The 21563-nt window shown below is 42.9% G+C and overlaps 1 pseudogene; it reads left to right on the top strand.

Annotated features, from left to right (window-relative positions):
- The first annotated feature begins 20553 nt into the window (after positions 1 to 20553).
- Positions 20554 to 20622, top strand: LOC140707924 (U6 spliceosomal RNA; annotated as a pseudogene).
- Positions 20623 to 21563: the final 941 nt, after the last annotated feature.

Below are 21563 nucleotides of genomic sequence, written 5' to 3'. Positions count from 1 at the left end.
CACGGCAGACTGTTCTGTATTCATCCGGATCCCATCCTGAAAATCACACTCTGAGTGTCCCGTGTCTCTTTTCCTTTCTCTTTGCTGGTTGAGGAGAAAGATCCCTGCCATGAGGCTTCATCTGCAAGACCCCTACTTCCTCTCATCTTGCAGATCCCGACAAATTACCTTGCACAGCTTTTCATAATTCTTTTGCCAAGTTTAGCACTTTCAGTGGACAGACTGAAAGATCTCTAATAGCTTTTTTGTTTTGTTAGATGATTCCAGTAGCCTTTTTGCCTATTCTTTCCTTTGGCTTTCTAATCGGAGTGATAAAATGTGTTTTTTCTTGCATCAGTCACTGTATGTTTTAGCAAACAAAATTTATTCTCTCTCCCCTCTCTGTCCACCACACCAAATTTGCCCACCATGTGCCTGCATTGCTGTCATTCAGTGTGGTAATCTCAACCCATTCCTGTGTATGTGTGTGTTAAAACTGGATCATGTTTGGTGCAGTTCTTCAACTGATAACTTGAAGGTTTTCTAAGGGCTCTAGAAAAGTGTTGCCAATAATAGGTAACAGTAAAAGCAGATGTTTGAAATTAGGCAGGCTTACTCCCCTGTTAGATTCTATGTCACCTTAAGATTTCACATAATAAATACTGGTGCATTGACTGTATCTTTATAAGAATTATTTTCCCCCGATCCATTTTTCAGTATGCATATGGATATTTTGATTGCTGCTGTGGGCGGAATCAGCATGAGACTGAACTAACCATCGGTTGATGGTGAGTGAGTTAGCGATATCCTTTTTCAGTATACAGTGTTGCATAATCAACCTTTCATGTAATTCTCATTGCCTCATAAACCAATAAAAACGACCTTATCTCTCAATGTTCTTTCCCTGCTGTAATTAGACTTATCAACTCATTTTCTCGCTACTGCATCTTTCCCTACTTCATTCCTCCTAGCAAGGGCCCACTGAGCTATGATCCACCTCTCATTGCTTTTTGCTGAGTGGAACACAATTTATAAGGAGATGGTGAGATACTGCTGAAGTCCTGTTGGCTTCAGTTACATGGCATAAGACTGATGATGCCATCCATTCAGATGTTTTTGGTGGTTTTTTGGAAATTAAACCTTTCCTACTCCTGAGCTGAAACTCCCTCGACCCAATGGGGCTGCATGACAGAAGAAGGAAGTCTTTAATTAACAACAACAACAAAAACCCTATTCTGATAAAATCAGAGGAGATCAGAGTTCCTGCAGAAGATTAGGCTTGAACTCTCCTGTGCCAGAAATGATTAGACAAAAGAGAATGCTGTTGTAATGAGGCTGGCTGATATTTTATGAATGCTTTTTAAAAGTTTAGTGTGATTGGCTACATACATTTTATTGTTTTTCATTGAAATGTACATATGATTATGGTTTCAAAACCACTTAATGCAATAATTTGTATTTTTTATTCTTTCTCAATCACAGATGGAGATGTACAAATACATCTCAAAAGCTGACAATATTCATGTTTTGACTAAATCAGTCCCCCTCCCCTACTCCCCACACCTTAAAAATATGTCTGAGATAGAAAGAAAATATTCATGAGTTATATGCAACAGTGGAACATTACCCAAACAATTTGTTTTTGTCATAAATACACACACCAGTTCCTCTTCCCAGTACAGAAATAAATATATAAGAATTGATAGCTGAATACGCATAATAAACAGTGATCAATTTAACCAGGACTGGATTAATATACGTTGAGGCCCAAAACAATGTCATATACTGTACTGTACTGGGTGCCCCATAGCATTACCAAATGTGCTTTCTATAATGTTTGTGGTAGTTTTTGTTGTTGTTGTTCTCTTTGGAATGTTTCCGTACTAAGGGCCTTCATTGTCTGAGACCTTAAAATGTGCTTTACTTGCTCCATAATCCAGCTATGGATCTCACAGCACAAAAGATATATGGCAAATGGTCACTGGGTGAACACAAATAATTTAGAAAAGTAACAGGATGAAATAAATGTAAAACGAACAACTTAGCTTTGGTCATGAGAGCAGTGTTACTGGGGAGGTTTTGGAAAGAACGTGTTGGTCCACCCCCTTGGCCACCGCCAGTTTTGGCCATTCACTTTCACTTTGTATACACTGAGTAGACATTGACTGAAATCCTTTTCACACAGCTACTCCTGCAGAAATCAGGTGATGGCACAGGAGGAGAATAATTTTTGTAATTAAAGACTTCCTCCTTTTTTCTTTTGGCTTTTCTGACTTGCAAATAATCCCTTTCATGGTCTGGAAGTTGTGGAAATGGCAGGATGGGAAGAGGAAATATTTTATTGCCAAAGATCACCACTTCCAGATTACCTCACTGGCCAGGAGAGATTTTTGTATTGAAAAGCTTCCTCCTCCATTCCCATTGTTCCTACATTTTTCCATGCAATGAAAGGGATTATTCACAAGACAGAAAACCCATGGAAGAGAAGGGTAAGACCCTAATTATAGAAAATTTCACCCCGCTGGTGAGGTCATCACACTTATGCAGGCATAGGTATCACACATACCAAACATTTGCAAACTTCTTTCAATGTTTGTAAGGGCTAATGTCATTATTCATTCAGAAACACAATTCTATTGGTTGATTTGCATATATGATCATTATGTAAACCTTGAAGTACTTATCCTTGATTACTTTCTGATGATGGCAGCCAAGTATTTCTAGCTAATTTCACTGTGTTTCTGACATAGTTACAATATATTTATATTCCAAAGATGCCACTATTTAATTTCTGATTACATATTGAATAAACCAGGGTAGCTAATGTTCAAGTGTCACTCTTATTATGTATTGCCATGCACAACTTAAAAATATAAGGACTGTCCAGCCCCTGCAAGAATCTGTAGTTCTACAGGGTCAAAAGATTATGGCTAGAGCCATGTATCTTTGTATTTTGGACTATGACACCCATGGCTACAGTTCTGGATTTGTAGTCAAAAAACACAAATATGTACATCTCTAACTGTGGCTTTGCTATGTTGTTTCTTTTAATGCTCCAAAATAAATTGAAGAGGTTACTAATGCAAATTAAAATTAGGGAGAAGATGTAGGCATCCTTCAGTCTCAAGAGGCTATGGTAATGTGCTTTGAATAGAAGTCTTAGAACAGCGTTTAATGTGGCTGAGAAGGCCAATTCAAGAGTGACAATCCCTTCCACACTGAAGACAAATACAATATGTCCCCTGTCCAGCTCCCTGATTTTGCTGGTTTCAGGACTGCCTCTTTGCCTCAGTCTGCTGGACGTCTCTTTAAAATGCGAGAGGCCATGATGCACCGCCTGCCTCCAGGCTGAGCGCTCAGATGTCAAGGTTTCCCATCTGTTGAGGTCCATTCCTAAGGCCTTCAGATCCCGCTTGCAGATATCTTTGTATCACAGCTGTGGTTTCCCTCTGGGACGCTTTCCCTGCACTAATTCTCCATACAGAAGATATTTTGGAAACTGACCATCAGCCATTCTCACAACATGCCAAATAAAAAAAAATATGATAATCACTTGCTTATATCTGCTTTGTAAAAGATGCAAATGGTTATTAATACAATTTGCCTATTTTGGGTGAGCCACTGGGCTCTGCCTAAGAGCACATCTATATCTGCTGGATCAGTGCCTTATCAGGTTTGTATGAGATGCTCTCAGAAGCAGATTTAACTGACACTTGATGATGCAGGGTTACGGATATTAATGACAGTGTAGAGAATGGTATATTGTCTAGTATGAAACAGTACCATGGCAGATTGATTGGCACCACAAACTTCTTTTCCAATAGTCCAGACTCAGTACATTACCACAGGGACTGGTACTGCCACGTAGAATGTCACTTTATCGGTATCTCTTCATCAATAGAATGTCCTTTTACTAGCACTGCCCTTATTCTCAGCTATTGCCAGCTGAGACCTTCCATGGGAGAGCAGTTGTTCTGCTGAGTGTTCCAAAATAAGCATCATGACAGTCATAATGTGGTCCAACTAGCTACCTAGGATGAAATTCCAGAGAATGAATGACCCAACTCTCAGAGAAACCATGGAGGCAGGGAGGATGAAATGCAACTGTCAGTTAGATTTCCAAAATGGTTCACATTTGGAAATCATTGTTTGTTCAATGTGTTCAGCCATTGCAGGATTTCAGCTGAAGATGAATGGAAGAAAGGACATGCAGTTTTGTGTAGGAACTTATTATAAAAACTTGTGAACCCCTATTTGCTGAAGATATCTTTCTCCTCCTCCATTGCCACTAAAAGAATGGATTGCCTCAGGTATTATGTATACAAGAATTTCTTACTTCCTTCTAAATATCATCAACATCACTTTTAAGTGATTTACTGTACCTTGTAATTGGTTTTCTGAATATGAATATTTTACTGCCACTGTGACAACTCTCCACAGCATCCATAATAGTGACATTCAGCAGGATATGATTAATGAGTTTTAGGTTTTGCTCTGTAAAACAGTTCAGAGTTTTGTATTATTCTGCCACAGAGACAGTGCGAGAAAAGCATGCCACCGTGTCTAAATGATCCAACATGAGGTTTTCTCTGTGGGCAGCTAATCATGATCCAGCATAAAATAAAGGAAATATAAGATTAAAACAAGGAGTAAAACAAGGCAGTAGGGATGCTGCATTTACTTATAGCTGAGGACGAGCACAACAGTTATAATATAATGGGAAGGTTTATCTAATGAAGTAAATGTCAACGAACATCAATGTTGTTTTAGTGTAGTAGGATCACTGGAGATGGATTAAGATGACATGAACTGATATAGCTCAGTGGTTTGGACCAGCTGGCTGTGGAGCCAGGGCTGAGCAATTCAAACTCCAACTGTGTCTTGCAGGAGAGGGGCTTGTCAAGATCACATAGAGTATGTGTGGCTAATGGGTTTACATGCCTTGCTACCTCTGTGGAATTGGTCAAGCTACCAGGAGAGACCGACAAACTGAGTACTGTACTTTATATCCAGAAAAGCCCGGGAAGGTTTTTTAAGTTGGACTTGACTTGATGACACACAGTTTTTACAAGATGACAAAAAGCGCAAATACAAACCTATCTGAGTTATATTCATTTTTACTTTCTTCCCCTCAACTATTTTTGCTAGGTGTACTGTACTACATTACTTTTCCCTAGATAATGTCCTGTTTTCTTCCTTACATTTAACTCTGCCACAGGTCCCATTTCTGACTTAGAGCAGGAAAATATCTACTTTACCAAACACAGAATGTGACAAAGAACACAGTACTGAAATGAATTTCTTGGCTATTAGGCTATAGTGAATTTATTTACTGCTTGAACTGCATGGTTCTGTTCAACACAACAGATACTCTTACACATCTGACAATAATAAAGATTAAAAAGAAAATCTTAATAAAAAAAATGTAACATGGTTGAAGGTTTATATGGATAGGTTCCACCAAGGAATCTGGCTATAGCTATGATTATGTCAGGGCATCTGCCTGTGTCCCCAACACTACCCAATTTATGGAAGGGGGAAGGGACGATTTACCCTTCTCAATATGATTCCCCAGCCCCATCGTAGGTAGTAATAGGATATCATCAAAAACTGATGCCATATGTTCATTATAAACCTGCTCATGCAGTAGTGCAAACATACACATATTTACACACAATTCCACTTTTGCTCAGTTGGCCATTCTGCATTTCTAAAGGCAGTTTCTCTTAAATTGAGAGTTTTTCGCTTCATAGCTGTCAAGATCTGCAGAAAGAAAAGAAAGTTTCTTTTAGTAGAAGTCAAAGCCCAGTTCTCTTCAGGAGCGTCAGTTTTCCTTCCAAGATAGATAAATTTCAATCTATCTTTTAAAAAAACTATCTAACCATGTAAAGTTGCTTTCCCAATAAAATAAATGTTGTACACTGCATGTATACCCAGTCATGCCTTTTCAAAAAAAAAATGACCATGATGAACTGAAGCAGAATAAGAAGAGCTAGAACTAATTAGAAGTTGGGAGGAATTGGAGTGTTGTTAGTGATTTGTTAGTTGTTTTCATAGTTTTGAAAGTTTTTATAGTGATGATCAATGAAACAACGTCTTTTATTAAAACAAAGTATTTTCAGATTCAGAGAAGAAAAAGAATGGGAAGAGTTTATTGATATGTGAGCTTAGAAAGTTTCCTACATTACAATAATATGAAGGACAGATGTTTTGCTTAAATTCATGGATTAATTCTGTGAGTGACAATATTAGCTGGGCTCCTTCAGACATTCTAAACTGGTTGCTTATATTCTTTGTGTAACTCTTTCAGTGTGAATGGTAATATAAATAAACTCTGATGGGGATAATGTGTATACGTGATGGGGGAGCAGGACTGCATTCTTCAACTGTCCATCTGTTCAATGATGTATTTTAATAGGTTCTGCTGTGAAGTATTGAAAGCATGATAGTCCTTTATAAATTACCAATCATACAGAAAGACTATGTTCTGCTCTTTTCTTTTCTATGCTTTTCTACTCTATCTTTCTCTTTCTTTGGTAGTTTATACTTGAATTGAAAAACTATTTTGATGTGAAGTGTTTTTTTTTTCATTCTAAAAATCTTGGGAAGAAATGCATAACCCACAATTTAAACATCTTGTATACAAATCAGGAAATGCTTATTTTCCAAATAATAATGAAAATTCAGCTAACGGTTGATGACTAATTGAGGAAAATGTATGTGGAAAGCCTTTTCCTGACTGTACAATTTGTTTTTCCATAGATTGTCATTCATTTCTTCGAGATAGATCTCTTTAATAGATCATATAATACATATTTTCCTAGTACCCAAAGCAATTGCTGCTCTTTTCTATAGAAACAACAGAGTCTTCTGTCTCCTGTTGCCATAAAGACTGTCACATTTTATCTGGCATAAGCTTTTGTGGGCTGTGGTCCTCAAACACAACCTCTTCTATAGTTACACTTCATCATATGAAGCCTGTGCTTCAATTGCACCTGCCTCAAGGTGGCATGCCAGCTATCCTGACTTAGTGAAACTTCCATTAAATCCATCAAATTTGGGGATGCTAAACATGTGATGATTTAGGAACCAGAAATTTGATCCATTTACTCCTGTATTTGCATGATGAAAGATGGCTGAGGAATTTGCTCAAAAGTGAATGTGGTGTGGAACCAAATGCAATCCATGGTTGCAAATCTGTATGACTGGAAGCTTGCAGTGTGGCCTGTAAACTAAACAAACAAGCAGAAGTGGAACACAAAACGAAAGAATGCATATATTTGAAAAATACACCCAGATTTGTAAATATGCAAAGAAATATATCTTGAGATATGGCTAAGCTGGTTCGTGGAAAACAGACATCCCCTCTGCCACTGTCCAGTACACACACACACACACACACACACACACACACACACACACACACACACACACACACACACACACACACACACACACACACACACACACAGAGGATGTTGGGACCTTTGCACAAATACTGCTTAATCAAAACAATTAAGGGATTAGATTCAGAACAAATACATATTATCATGCTGGCCCAATTCCCATTTTTTCTGTTCAATACTTGAATTCCTTCAGAAACACAAAGGATTTACAGATACTTAGAAAAGCAAATGTCTAGATTGGCACCTTGCATCCCTGGGTATTGCATCAATTATATAGCTGGTGGATATGTCCTCTTTTTTAAATTTAAAAATAAGTTCAAAGGACTCAATGTGGACATAATCCTCATGTAGGGGATGAAGGGCTTTCTTTGATCAGTTCTCCCCACACCTTCAATTTACATTATCCCAAAATGACCAGATAGGGACCACAATCTAAGTGGAGAGACATAGATTTGCACTATAAATTGTAGCTGAGAATAGTGAGGGACATCCTAATCTTATGCTCAGCTTTAATTCTAAACCATGACTGCCAACCCAATTTTAGCCATTAAAACACAGAACAATTTACTGATCAAGGCGACAGAGACCAAAAACCCAGTGCCACACAGCAGCACTCTGTGTAAATAGGGAACATATTAGGAATTCTATATATCATATATTCGTTACAGATTCCTTTCCATATGCAAAAAATATTCCATTTCTGATTTATTATTCAGCAGCAAGGAGGGCAATCAACTAAGACCAGATGGAAGCTTTATGCTGATTTTCTTTTTAAAAGCATTTGGCATTTTACAGTTTTTAGACCAGCTACCTATGTGGGGGAATGGTACAGAATTATAATCCATTTTGTTGTATTTCCTTATAACACATGCTTCCCATTTTGAATAGAAACCATTTTCTTTCAGTTTCACAAATGCTAGCTGAAAGGCCTGTAGTAGACCAAGCTGCATACCTGGAAAATTCACCCCTACTCGCACAGAGAAGCAGAAAATCACTTTCGGCTACCAAGATGTACTTGTTGGTTGTAGCTGCATTGCTCAGTAGCAGGAGTGAAGATTTTGCCCTACCCCAGAATGCAAGTTTTTGTTGTACCATTCTAGTTTTTCTTTTCTTGTTGTCAGTCTGTCTGTATGGCTTGCATTTCCCAATCTTCAAACAACAACAAAATACAACTTGGTTAGAAAAAGAACCAATATATAACAAACTAAAAAGACCAATGGCTCAAGTATGAAAAACTCTCCTTTGTAGTTCATGAAATTGTAAAAATTGAATATAAGGATGTTCTTTCTCAGGCCATTTCTAGAAATGGCTAGAAATAATTATTGCTTTATAATTTTGCAACCGAACAAGCCAATCTAATTATTTCACCTTACAATTCTATCCTTTGTGATGGATAACCTGTTCTAGTTTCTGTTCAGACATTGACACAATTGCTATTTGTGTTGCTCTTTTAAGAGCTTCTGACCATGTGCAACTAAGGAAAGAAAGGCTGGGGATGCACAATCATATAACTGAAAAACATCTTGCACATAGAGCGCTAACAATATAAAGGAGTTTTTCAGGCACTGCCTTTCTTCCAATCATTTTATTATGATGCTTCTCTTCTATAATGATTCCCAGATGTTAGCATTAATAATAAAATGACTGAAAATCAATTAAAACAATAATTGTAGTTTCATTGCCACTTACATCTATCTACAGCTTCTGAATAGATGGGAAAATGTATTGTACAGTACAAGTTATAACATATCAAAGAAATGAAGAGAGCAGGATCAAAAAAAAGTAAGTTAAAAGATGGTGTTCAGACCAGGCCGTGGTGATCATTATCACAATCCAGTCTGCATGAGACTACCTTTGAAAAGTCTTTAGTCAGTGCTCTACACCACTGGTTCTTAACCTTTGTTACTCGGATGTTTTTGAACTGCAACTCCCAGAAACCCCAGCCAGCACAGTTGGTGGTGAAGGCTTCTGGGAGTTGCAGTCCAAAACACCTGAGTAACCCAAGGTTAAGAACCAGTGCTCTACACCAGTGGTTTCCAACCCTGAGTCTCAGATGTCCTTGGACTGCAACCCCCAGAAGACCTTGCCAGCACAGTCAGTGGTGAAGCCTTCTGAGAGTTTTAGTCCAAGAACACCTGGGGACCTAAGTTCGGGATCCACTGCTCTAGACTCTAGCTGAGAATGCTGGTGGACGCTCTCAAGTTATCTGCCCAGCAGCAGTTGTTTGCTAATTTGTTTCCAGACACAATTCCATGTATTGACAATGATCTTTGAATTTGTTTTAGGTTCAGGACACATTTGGGACTGCCTCCCTCTGAACTGACTTGCTAATGCATGTCCTGAGATTTGAAGGCTTCTCAACGCTGAGACTTCCGGTTTAAGGAGGAGTTCCCAAAGTCCAGCTGCAGCATACCTGAGGCTTCTTAAAGGACTGCTTCTTATGAAGGGGTACCTTGTTTGGGTACCTCTTTTGTGTATCATTTGGAGAACACTGCGGTGGTGCCTCCATTTTATCTGCTGCATCTGTGTTGTTTTCACAGGCATTTCTGATTGAAAAGATACATAAATGGGCCAGTGTGCTAGAAGTGTTAGAGTGGTGGACTAAGATTTGAGAGATCCAGGATCACATCCTCATTAAACTATGAAACTTACCTTGTTTTAACCATTCTTTCTCAGCCTGAACCCACCTGCTAGAGCTGGTGTGAGAATAAAGTTGGGGCTGGGAATAGATCCATGCTATCACTGTAGTATTTCTACTGGTGGCTCCCTGGATCACAGGACAGGGGCATTGTAACACTTGTAGTATTGATTTTGTGGCACAGTGCTCAGACTGAACCTGTATTCATAAAGCTCAGCTTGCAGAACTCTGTGATGTGGTTGCAGCCATGATAATTTGATAATAAGAACATCCTGATCTTGCATTCTTAGGAATGTCATTTCATTACTTCCAGAATATTTGCTGGGTCAGAGAAGCTCAATACTTTTTGAATATTAGACTTCTGTATGTTCATGCCAATGGCACTTAAGATTGTTTTGAAATTGACATACTTTCCCCACCTCCTTTTTTTCTGTTTGGTGAGTTTTAGTGAAAATTGTTGTTACATACAGCACTGATGTTACCTGTCTGTCATGGGTTTGGAGGGAAAGTTCCATCCTATGGGGAGTGGAAGGCGGGACATCAGGAGGAGGGGCTGTACTGTATAAATATGTGATGCCTGTGTGGTGAGGAGGAGATGCTGAGAGACTCTGGGTGAAGAAGCAGCAGCTGGGAAGAAGAAGCTGTTGTGGGAGTCTGTGTGTCAGACAGGGTACTACTGTGTGTCAGAGTACCAACCTGATAGGTTCAGGTGTCTGTTGGTTAGCCAGAACTGATAGGTTCAGGGTCTGTGCTTCAAGTTAAGGGTTCTGGGTGAACCAAACTGTATGCTTGTATGAGTGAGAATAAGCCACGTTACTTTATCCTATTCACCTGATTGTTTTATTTTCCCTGTGTGTATTTAAATAAACCTTATTCTTTTTATTGTTTAAAAATCCATCCCTGGTCTGTGTGACTTCTTATGGGGAATGGTTGGTGGCAGCTTAGTGTAACTGTGTGACATATCCCAGTAGGTCTGGGTTTGTCACATTGATTGGTGTCCAGCGTGTGGGATACGACTGGTCCAGTTGTCCAGTGGTCCAGCAAAGCCTTGGCAAGTGTGCCCAGAGCAAGGGGGGTCTAGTCAGGGACAGTCTGAGGCGCGTAGGTAATCTTCTAGGTGTACCTCACGGGGAGGTGCACTAGTGGAAGAACGTGCCAACTGGGGAGACTTAGATTAAGGTGCTCTGAGGCAGCCTAGTTTTGGCGGGAAAAAGCTGAGGCAAAACTGCGTAGTAACAGTGATCTAGCTTGCCGGCTGAGAGGCCCAGCAGAGGGGGGTAGGCTCTGACTCGATACTGTTGCAAGTTAGTGCTGAAGAACAGCAGCAATCTCTAGGGAGAGCTGGTTCTGAGGCAAAAAGGAAAAAAGTGGTCGTTTTATTTTGAGGCTTGACTTTTAAAGCAGCCTGTTCTGAGGGGGGATTATGCCCTTGACTCGAAGCCAGATGGCCGAAATGAGTGAAGTGAAAGACCCCCAGATTGACCAAGGTTCTGAGGATGAATTTGGCTCAGTGCAAGGTGACAGCACAGGAGAGCAGAACCCAGAACTCAGAAAATTGCTCATAGCCCAACAGCATGAACTGAGGATGAGGCAATTTGAAGTGGAGGAAAGGTTAGAGAGAGAAAAAATGGAGGAAAGGGAAAGGGAGAAACAGAGACAATTTGAATTGGCATTGGAGAGAGAGAAAATGGCGTTTGAATTAAGAAAACTGGAACTGATGAACCAGAACAATAATAACAATAGGGATTCTGAGGGAGGCCAATTGTCTAAGGCTGACCTGAAGAAATTCCCTGTGTACCACAAGGGAGATTGTCCTGAGGTGTTCTTTTCCCTAGTGGAAAGAGCGTTTGTGGACTTCTCAGTGAGGGAAACTGAGAAGATGACCATCATGCGATCTTTAATCAGTGGTAGCCTGGCTGAGGTTTATGCCGAGATGCCTGAGGAACTGATGAAAGATTTTGCAGAGTTTAAAAAACTGGTGTTTGCCAGACATGGGATAAATGCAGAGCAGCTGAGACAAAGATTCAGGTCCCTCACCAAGAAGCCAGAACAGACTTTTACCCAAGTGGGGGCCCAATTGGTGAGGCTGCTTGAGAAATGGCTATCGCAGGAGGGAACAGAGACCTATGAGCAGCTTAAAGACTTGATAGCACTGGAACAGTTCTATTCAGTCCTGCATGGGGAATTGAAATTCCAGGTGAGGGAAAGGAAACCGAAATCTGTGGCAGCAGCCGCAGAGATCGCAGATTTTATTTCCCAAATAAGAAAGCCCTTGGGTGAGGGGAAATCTGTAGGTAAACCCAAAGAAACCTACAGCAAGTACTCTCAGGGACCAGGGAAAAGCCAGCAAGGGGGAGGGGCCCATGGTGAAGGGAAGCCCTCAGACATGAAACTAAGACCTCAGATTTTGGAGGGAAAACCAAAACAAGATGAGAGAGAATCAAAATACACCAGAAAATGCTATTTCTGTCAGGGAAAGGGTCATCTAATCTCAGAGTGTGAGAAATTAAAGCAGCTAAAAGGAATGGTGCCTCAGAATTCTAGTGGGACCAAACCAAAAGCTGTGTTCTGTGTCCAGAAAGAGCAAGGCTCAGTGTCACTGAGGGAGCCTGTTGCCATGGCTACTCAGTCTGGAACAGCTACCTCTGCTGATCAGGCTGAGGGAAGTGGTCCTCTTGTGGAGGTAAAGCGCTGCTTGCTGATAAAAACAGATTCTCAGTTGTTTGAGACAGCAGGGGTGGACGTAGGAATACTTGACCGTCAGTATAGGGGGCTGCGGGACACTTGTTCCCAGGTAACCCTGTGCCATCCAGATATTATTCCTAGGGAGTTTATAATCCCAAATGAGAGCATGAAGGTGGCAGGGATTGAGGGGCAGGTAATCTCTCTGCCAGTAGCAGAGGTACCTGTCAACTTTCAAGGCTGGAGGGGGGTTTGGAGGCTAGCGATTTCATCGACTCTGCCAGCAGCCGTACTCGTGGGAAATGACCTGGCTGAACATGTGAAACGGGTGCTAGTGATTACACGCTCACAAGCCACCACGGGGACAGTTCAAGGGGGTAATGATGAGCCAGAGACGGAGGCAGAGGGGAGTTCAGAAGCTGTGGTGGAAACCTTAACCACAGACAGCAGATTTGGACAGGAGCAAAAGGCAGACGCCACTCTCCAAAAGTGTTTTGAACAGGTGACTGACGCCCAGCTAACACCTGAAACCCCAGTGAGATTTCTGGAGGGAAAGGGGATTTTATATAGAGAAACCCTGAGGAATATCTCAGAGGGGGGAGATGGGATCAGAAGTCAGCGGGTGGTACCTGAAAAGTATCGCCCCATGATCTTACAAAGGGGTCACTCTGACATGTTTGCTGCACACTTAGGGGTGAAAGGGCCCCTTGATTTGATCAAGCAAAATTGGGAGCAGATCACCCAGGATGACCCACAAGACGTTGTGACTTACATAGACACCTTGATGAATGACCTAAAGAGAAATCTAGAGCTGGCAGCAGAAAACCTGCAAGCTCAGAAGGTCAGACAGAAAACATGGTATGACCACAAAGCTAGAGAGAGGCACTTTGACCCAGGGGAGGAAGTGCTTTGGCTTAGGCCCTGCAGAGAGAACAAACTGCAGCTCAAATGGGCAGGACCATATAGGGTCATTTCCAAGATGTCAGACCTGAACTACCTTATAGAGCAGGAGGAGAACCAGGCAAGGAGGGTGGTTCATGTGAATGCCCTAAAACCCTACTACAGAGGGGAACAGAGGGTTTTATTCGCGATAAAAGCAGCTGAGAGTGAGGAAGCTGAGTTACCCTTCTGGGAGGGTAGAGGGGAAGTAAAATACAACCCAGAGGAGGTAAAGATCAGTCCTGCACTCACCCAAGACCAGCAGCAAGAACTAAAAATGCTGCTTATTAAATATCAACAGGTGTTTTCCAACAAGCCGGGGATAGTGAAGGGAGTGATGCATCGGATCCACACAGGGGATGCACCCCCGCAGGCAGTATCCCCATACCGAGTAACGGGACCCTATAGGGACAAGGTGCGGAAGGAGCTGGACGAAATGCTGAGGGAGAACATAATCGTCCCCTCTTCTAGTCCTTGGTCCTCTCCGATAGTCCTTGTGGACAAGCCTGATGGGAGCATTAGGTTTTGTGTTGATTACAGGAAATTAAACCGTGTAACCACTCCTGATGCCTACCCAATGCCCAGGCTAGACAACCTGATTGAAACCATAGGGGGTTGTCGGTTCATCTCATCATTGGACCTGGTAAAGGGATATTGGCAATTAAGAATTGATCCCAGGGATCAAGAAAAGACTGCCTTTTGCAGCCCTTTTGGTCTCTATGAGTTTCGAGTCCTGAGCTTTGGTCTCAGAAATGCACCAGCCACATTCCAAAGGCTGATGGACCAGACCTTGGCAGGGCTCAGTGACTTTACAGTGGCCTACATTGACGACATAGGGATCTTCAGTAATACCTGGGAAGATCACCTGATACACCTGGAGTTAGTGCTGCAGAGGTTAAGTGCAGCAGGGCTAACAGTAAAGGCCAGCAAGTGTCAGCTGGGTAGCCCAGAAATAAAATACTTGGGTCACATGGTAGGGGGAGGAATGATAAAACCCCTGGAGGCCAAAATAGAAGCAGTTCGTGATTGGCCTAGACCCAACACCAAGAAAAAGGTCAAATCATTTCTTGGGTTGGTGGGCTACTACAGAAAGTTCATCCCGAGGTTTAGCGAGATTGCGGCTCCGCTGACCGATCTGACGAGGAAGAAGGCTGATGACCGCATCCCGTGGACCAGCGACTGTGAGGCGGCGTTCCAGAGGTTGAAGGAGGCGTTAATCAACTATCCTGTCCTGCGTGCTCCAGACTTCGACCGGGAGTTCATCATCTACACAGATGCGTCTAACAGCGGGGTAGGAGCAGTTCTGTGCCAGGAGGATGAGAATGGTGACCAGCATCCAGTGTCCTACCTGAGTAGGAAACTTCAAAAAGGTGAGAGACATTTGGCAACCGTGGAGAAGGAGTGTTTGGCCATAGTCTACGCGATCCAGAAGGCCAAGCCTTACATCTGGGGAAGACATTTTGTTCTGTGCACTGACCATTCACCATTGCAATGGTTAAAGACAATGAAAACCCACAATAGCAAACTTATGAGGTGGGCTTTAAACCTACAGGACTATGACTTTGAAGTGAAGGTGGTCAGAGGGTCAGTGAACTGTGTTGCTGACGCCTTATCAAGAAGACCTGAAGAATGAAGACGGCGAAAGAACATGGACTATGTGTATATAATGATGACAAAAGTTAAATGTACCTGGTTTTTGAATTTGGTTTGTATGAATAAAGGTAAATTGATGTAATGTATATGGTAAATGTTTAAATGCCTATTTGCTATGGTTTAACTTAGAATGTAAGTATGAGTAAGTATAATATGGTATGTATAACTGTTGTTGTGTATTTTACCTAGGTTGTTTTTTGGTGAAAAGCACGTTAGCTTTCCCCCTACAAAACAACTTATAAAGAGGGGAGGTGTTACATACAGCACTGATGTTACCTGTCTGTCATGGGTTTGGAGGGAAAGTTCCATCCTATGGGGAGTGGAAGGCGGGACATCAGGAGGAGGGGCTGTACTGTATAAATATGTGATGCCTGTGTGGTGAGGAGGAGATGCTGAGAGACTCTGGGTGAAGAAGCAGCAGCTGGGAAGAAGAAGCTGTTGTGGGAGTCTGTGTGTCAGACAGGGTACTACTGTGTGTCAGAGTACCAACCTGATAGGTTCAGGTGTCTGTTGGTTAGCCAGAACTGATAGGTTCAGGGTCTGTGCTTCAAGTTAAGGGTTCTGGGTGAACCAAACTGTATGCTTGTATGAGTGAGAATAAGCCACGTTACTTTATCCTATTCACCTGATTGTTTTATTTTCCCTGTGTGTATTTAAATAAACCTTATTCTTTTTATTGTTTAAAAATCCATCCCTGGTCTGTGTGACTTCTTATGGGGAATGGTTGGTGGCAGCTTAGTGTAACTGTGTGACATATCCCAGTAGGTCTGGGTTTGTCACAATTGTCTCTTAGATTTTGTGCTTCTTGCAAAGCCTAAATAGATCTTCTTATTAATAGGTTTGCAGTGATGTTAAGAAATGTATTTTCAATCATGTGTATGCCTAGTATAAGTAGGACTATTTTTTATTAACTTGCTGTGTTAGATAATAAGAAACTTATAGGCATAAAATCCTGATCTCTTTTCTAACATAAGGAAAGTGTTAAAAGAAATAAAGAAAACAAGAATGAAGTAATACGGGAATAGAGATGGGGACAAATAAAAAATGGTGATTCATTTTGATTCGTGATTCATCAAGGTTAACGGATCAACGAATATGAATATACAAATATTCTTTGACGAATCAATCTGTCAATTGTCTGCAGGAATGGTCTCTGACCCACCCAAAGCCTGTCTGCACATCACCCCATCACAAAATAGGGAAGAAACTCGGCCCACCAGGCTGACTTGACCCAGTGGGAAGGCAGGAGGTGGAACAAACTGGGTCCACTGGACTGACTTAACCCAGCAGGCAGACAGGAGGTGAAACAAACTCAGCCCGCTGGAATTACTTGACCCAGCAGGCAGGCAGGAGGTGGAACAAACTTGGCCCGATGAGGCCGCTTCACCCAGCAGACCCAATTTGGAAGGTGCTTGAGGTAGGAATTGTAGGAGGCACTGAAAGTAGTGTGTTGCCCCATTGGGCACTGAGGTAGTTGGCAGCCGGAAAGCAGGCTTTTGGGCCCCATCGGGGCACTGAGACAAAAGCCAGCAGAGCAGACTCTGGTCTTCTTCAGCAACATCACATTTGCCTACAAAGCAAAGGTTTTTGCCCCCAGGAAGCAACTGAGGTTGCAGCTTCCAACAGCCCCATCAGCACCATCAGATGAACAGGGTCGGTGCTACTAACAGAGGTTAATCTATGGGCCACGGGAGCTGTCGGAAACAGATCAGCTCTGCAATCTGAAGCCGTGCGATGGGGCGATGGGGGGACGGCCCTCTTGGCTTGTTCTGGGGTTCCGGGACAGGCTTTGGGTTAGCCGGGTGAGGCACCTGGAAGCAGCAGCAGGCAGGAGTTCTACAAAACATGGCTCGCTGGGCCGACTTGACCAATCAGGCAGGAGTTAAACCGGTGAGGCACTGGGGTAGTTGGCAGCAGCAAAGTAAACTGTGTTTGCCATTGGGCACTGAGGTAATTGGCAGCAGCAAAGTGGCGTGTCGACTCTTGCCCCATCGGGCACTGAGGCACATGGCAGGGCAGCAGCAACACAGGCTTTTTTGGCCCCATCGGGCACTGTGGAAGTTGGCAACACAGTAGAACGTGGCACTGTGAGTTAAACTGCTGAGCCACTAGGCTTGTTGATTGGAAGGTCAGCAGTTTGAATCCGTGAGCTCCCGTGGCTTGACCCAGATTCTGCCAACCTACTCAGGCAGTAGCCCAAGCGGATTTTGGAGCACCGTGTTGGCATGGGACAGCCAGACAGGCATTGGGTGGGGCACAGCCTGCCCCTCTTGGCACTGGGATGCCCGGACAGGCTGGTGGGGGACAGAGGAAAAGGAAGAGGCAGAGGCAAAAGGAAGCAAGCAGACTGTTGTCTTCTTCAACACAAAGGTAGTTAAGTTTGCCCCCAAGAGGCAACTGAGGTTGCACAAGTGCAGCAACAATGAATAGGGTCCAAAGTGCTACTAACATAATGGCGGTTAATCCACAGGGACGTTGGTGAGCTGAGCTCCTGCAGTTTGTTCCAAGTTCTGCCTACCTACTGAGGCAGGAGAAGCAGACTCTTGTCTTCTTCTTAAGCAATCACATTTGCCTGCTAAGTTAGGTTTGTTCCCAGGAGTTTACTGAGGTGCAACAGCAACAGCAGCAGCAACAGCAGGAGAATAGGGTCTACTAACGGCGGTTCGAATCCATGCAACGGGGTGAGCTGAGCTCCTGTAGGTTGTTCTGGGTTCTGCCTACCTACTGAAGCTGCAGAATAGCTAGGAAGCTGGAATGAACAGTCTGCCAGTTTTGGGCAGGGGATGCCTGGACAGGCTTGGGGGGGGGGCTGAGACAGGCCTGGTTGGCACTTGGATGCCCAGGCAGGCTTGAAAGCAGACTCTTGCCTTCTTTGGGAACATCACATTTCCCTGCATAGTCAAGTTTTCCCCCCAGGAGCTAACTGAGGTTGCACAACAACAGCAACAACAACAGATGAATAGGGTGGTGCTACTAATGTAACAGTGGTTAATCCCCGATGAGATGGGGGGGGCTTAGCCTGGCACAGGGAACACCTGCACAGGTTGCACATAGCAGCAACATAGACTGCATCACTGCAGGTTAAACTGCAGAGCCACTGGGCTTGTCCATCAGAAGATCAGCACTGCAGTTTGAATCCATGCGACGGGGTGAGCTATGTCCCATTGCTTTTCTCCCAGCTTCTTCCAGCCTACTGGGGTAGAGAGGCTGGAATGAACAGGCATGAATAATTGGAATGAAGCCCAAGGAGGCTGGAATCATGAAATATGTATATATGTATTTCTGAGATTTTTCAGAATAAATGAATCAGCGGATACTGATCCTGGAGGAAGGGAGGGACATGTCACACACAGCACATCTCAGGAGGAAGGAGCACATTGGTCAGGTTTGGGTGGGGCTGAACCTGGTCCTCTTGGCACGGGGACATCTGAGGAGGGTAGGACGCTGAGGTCAGTAAGCAGCATTTGAGAATCAAGCCTGAGGAAGTTGGAATGACCACACAGGCCTTTTGGAAGTGGAAGGAGCTGCAAGACTTGGAAAGTCGTCATGTAGCCACCAACGCAGACTTTTTGTTTTTGAGCCATCAGGCACTGAGGATGTTGGCAGCAAAGCAAGCAGTGGCGCTGCAGGTTAAACTGCAGTGCTGCTGAGCCACTGGGCTTGTTATAGGTGCTTCTGCTGTTGTTTTTGTTGGGGGATGCCTGGACAGGCTGGGGGGGGGCAGAGCCTGGCTCTCGGGGAATCAGCAGCACCAACAGGAGAAAAGGGTCCAAGGTGCTACTAACGGCGGTTAATCCGTGGAGTTGCTGGGTTCTTGAGCAGAAGATCCAGGTTGTTCCAGGTTCTGCCTACCTGCTGAGGCAGTACAGAACGCTAGGAGGCCAGATTGAACAAGCTGGTATGAATAATTGGAATGAAGCCCAAGGCAGCAGAGTGGTATGAATAATTGGAATGAAGCCCAAGGCAGCAGAGTCTTCAGCAACATAACATTTGCCGGCGAAGTTGATGGGGTGACTTTACTCAGCAGGCAGGCAGGCAGGAGTTCAATATTTCTTGGCCTGCTGGTCTGACTTGATACAGCAGGCAGGCAGGCAGGCAAGCAGGCAAGCAAGCAGGCAGGCAGGCAGGCAAGCAAGCAGGCAGGCAGGCAGGCAGGCAGGCAGGCAGGCAGGCAGGCAGGCAGGCAGGCAGGCAGGCAGGCAGGCAGGCAGGCAGGCATATTAAAGCAGGCAGAAGTCAGCTAGGGTAGAAGTCAGCTATATTAGGAATCAGTTATACCAGCCAGATGAAGAATTCAGGTGAGGTCAGTGGTACATGACTAGTAGGGTATATAAACAGTAGCGCACATCTGTAAACTCCGAGACACATTGTTTGGTTACTAACCCATGTGTACTCCTTTATTCTGCAGAAAGAGTGATTAAAAGTCTTATTGTAGTGGGTGTCCTTTTTTTCTCTCACCTATTAGGTGTTTGAACTGTTAATTTTTGCAACAGTGAGACTTCATACTTTAATAGCATTCTTTTTTGGTTCAACAATAAATGCATCATCAGTGCTGGGTCAATGTTCCACTGACTACAACATTAGAAATTTCCATGGGAGAACAAAATACAGTAAAGATACCATATACATAAGTATTTTTTTTTTTGTTGGAAGGTGGGGGCAGATTTCACAATGTGAATGATGTAATGCAGAACTCTGTGTGGAAAAAGCATTTATGAATCAACAGCAGCCGTGGTATCAAATAAAGCCATTAGCACCATGTGCTCACATGGTTTCCTTTTAGCACCCGTGCTGCATTTTGAAGTGCTTTACTGTAGTTTTTCTTTGTAAAATTCATGGACCATAAAGGATGAGTAATGGAAGGTGAAGAAAACCCCTTGAGTGGATCATGAAGGAGCACAAAATTACATGCATTCAAACAGATCTCTAAACAAAGGAAGATTTTTAGTGCTTAGTATGTATTCCCTCCCCCCTCTCTCTCTCTTTTCAGTGTGAGACTGCATATAAGGAAAAGAAAAAGAAAGAAGTAAGAAGAGAAAGGAGCTGGCATAGTGTTTTTACAGGGAAGATAAGGTCAGCAGATAGAAGGCAAACCACATGTCAATAAAAAGCCAGCAAGATTCCAATGCCTATGTGATGTGGCACTAAAGTTAAACAGATTATTTTAAAAAATTTTTAAAGAGAAATGGTTCAGAAAGCAGATATAATTGCTGGTCTCCTGATGGGACAGCATCCCATACCACTTCAAACACACATATACTAAATCGGCAACACATATGCTTAAATTGGAACGATACAGAGAAGATTAGCATGGCCCCTGCGCAAACACATCACCAAGATGTCAGTGCAGAGAGCACACACACAGAGAGAATACAATGACACAGCCATTCACGCAAGCAGAAGCAGGTCAAACAACACAGCACAATGTAGAGCAATTTAGAATAAACAATCTCCTGGTGGGTGTTCAAAAAGAAAGAGTTTCTCAAAGAAAAGTGCAAGTTTTCCCCATGCTTACATTGTGTGAGTCAGAAACTTTTGAATTGTTTTGCATTGTGCTAAACCTAGAGTAATTGGCGGAGTATATTGCAATGTAGTCGCACCCTGAGTTCTGAAGAAGTACACCGTTTTTCCTGGTAAGGTAATTTACATCCTACAGACTTGGACAAGTGCATGATCAAAAGCTTGGGAAACTCAGTCAGGCTCTGTTCTTCTCAACCATGATTTCCTATTTTTATACAGAATCATAGAATAATTGAGGTGGAAGGGGCCTCTAAGGTCATCGAGTCCAGATGCCTGCTCAGTACAGGAATCCAAATCAAAGCAGATCTAACAGATGGTTGTGCAATTTTCTTTCGAATGCCTTCAGTGTTGGAGTGCTTACCAGCTTCCAAGGTAATTGGTTCCACTGTCATATTGCTATGAGGAAGAAGGAGCAAACATACCTGCATGGAAAGTGCATTGTCTGCTGCCTGAATATGTTTAGACTGGCACATGAGGATTATGAGGACTGGCAGTAAAGAAAATATATTTAGCTCATGCACAGAGGCCCTGTTTTCGGCATCATTACTTCACATGTTCCAGACCATTTGAGGCATTGCCTTGGCTGAGGACTGATATTAGCTTCAGGAGAAGAGATGGATGGAAGAAGATTGTCTGCCTTTCTCTTTCTGCTTCTTCCAAAGCTCAACTGGGTACTATATGTTACATGAATTGCTATTCTTTAATTGTGAAAAAAGTGCTTGTTTAAGAGCAGAGGTAAAGCTGCC

Source organism: Pogona vitticeps, chromosome 5 (genome assembly GCF_051106095.1).
Source record: "Pogona vitticeps strain Pit_001003342236 chromosome 5, PviZW2.1, whole genome shotgun sequence".
In the NCBI taxonomy this organism is placed as follows: domain Eukaryota; kingdom Metazoa; phylum Chordata; class Lepidosauria; order Squamata; family Agamidae; genus Pogona; species Pogona vitticeps.
This window is presented reverse-complemented; position numbering and strand designations above follow the sequence as displayed.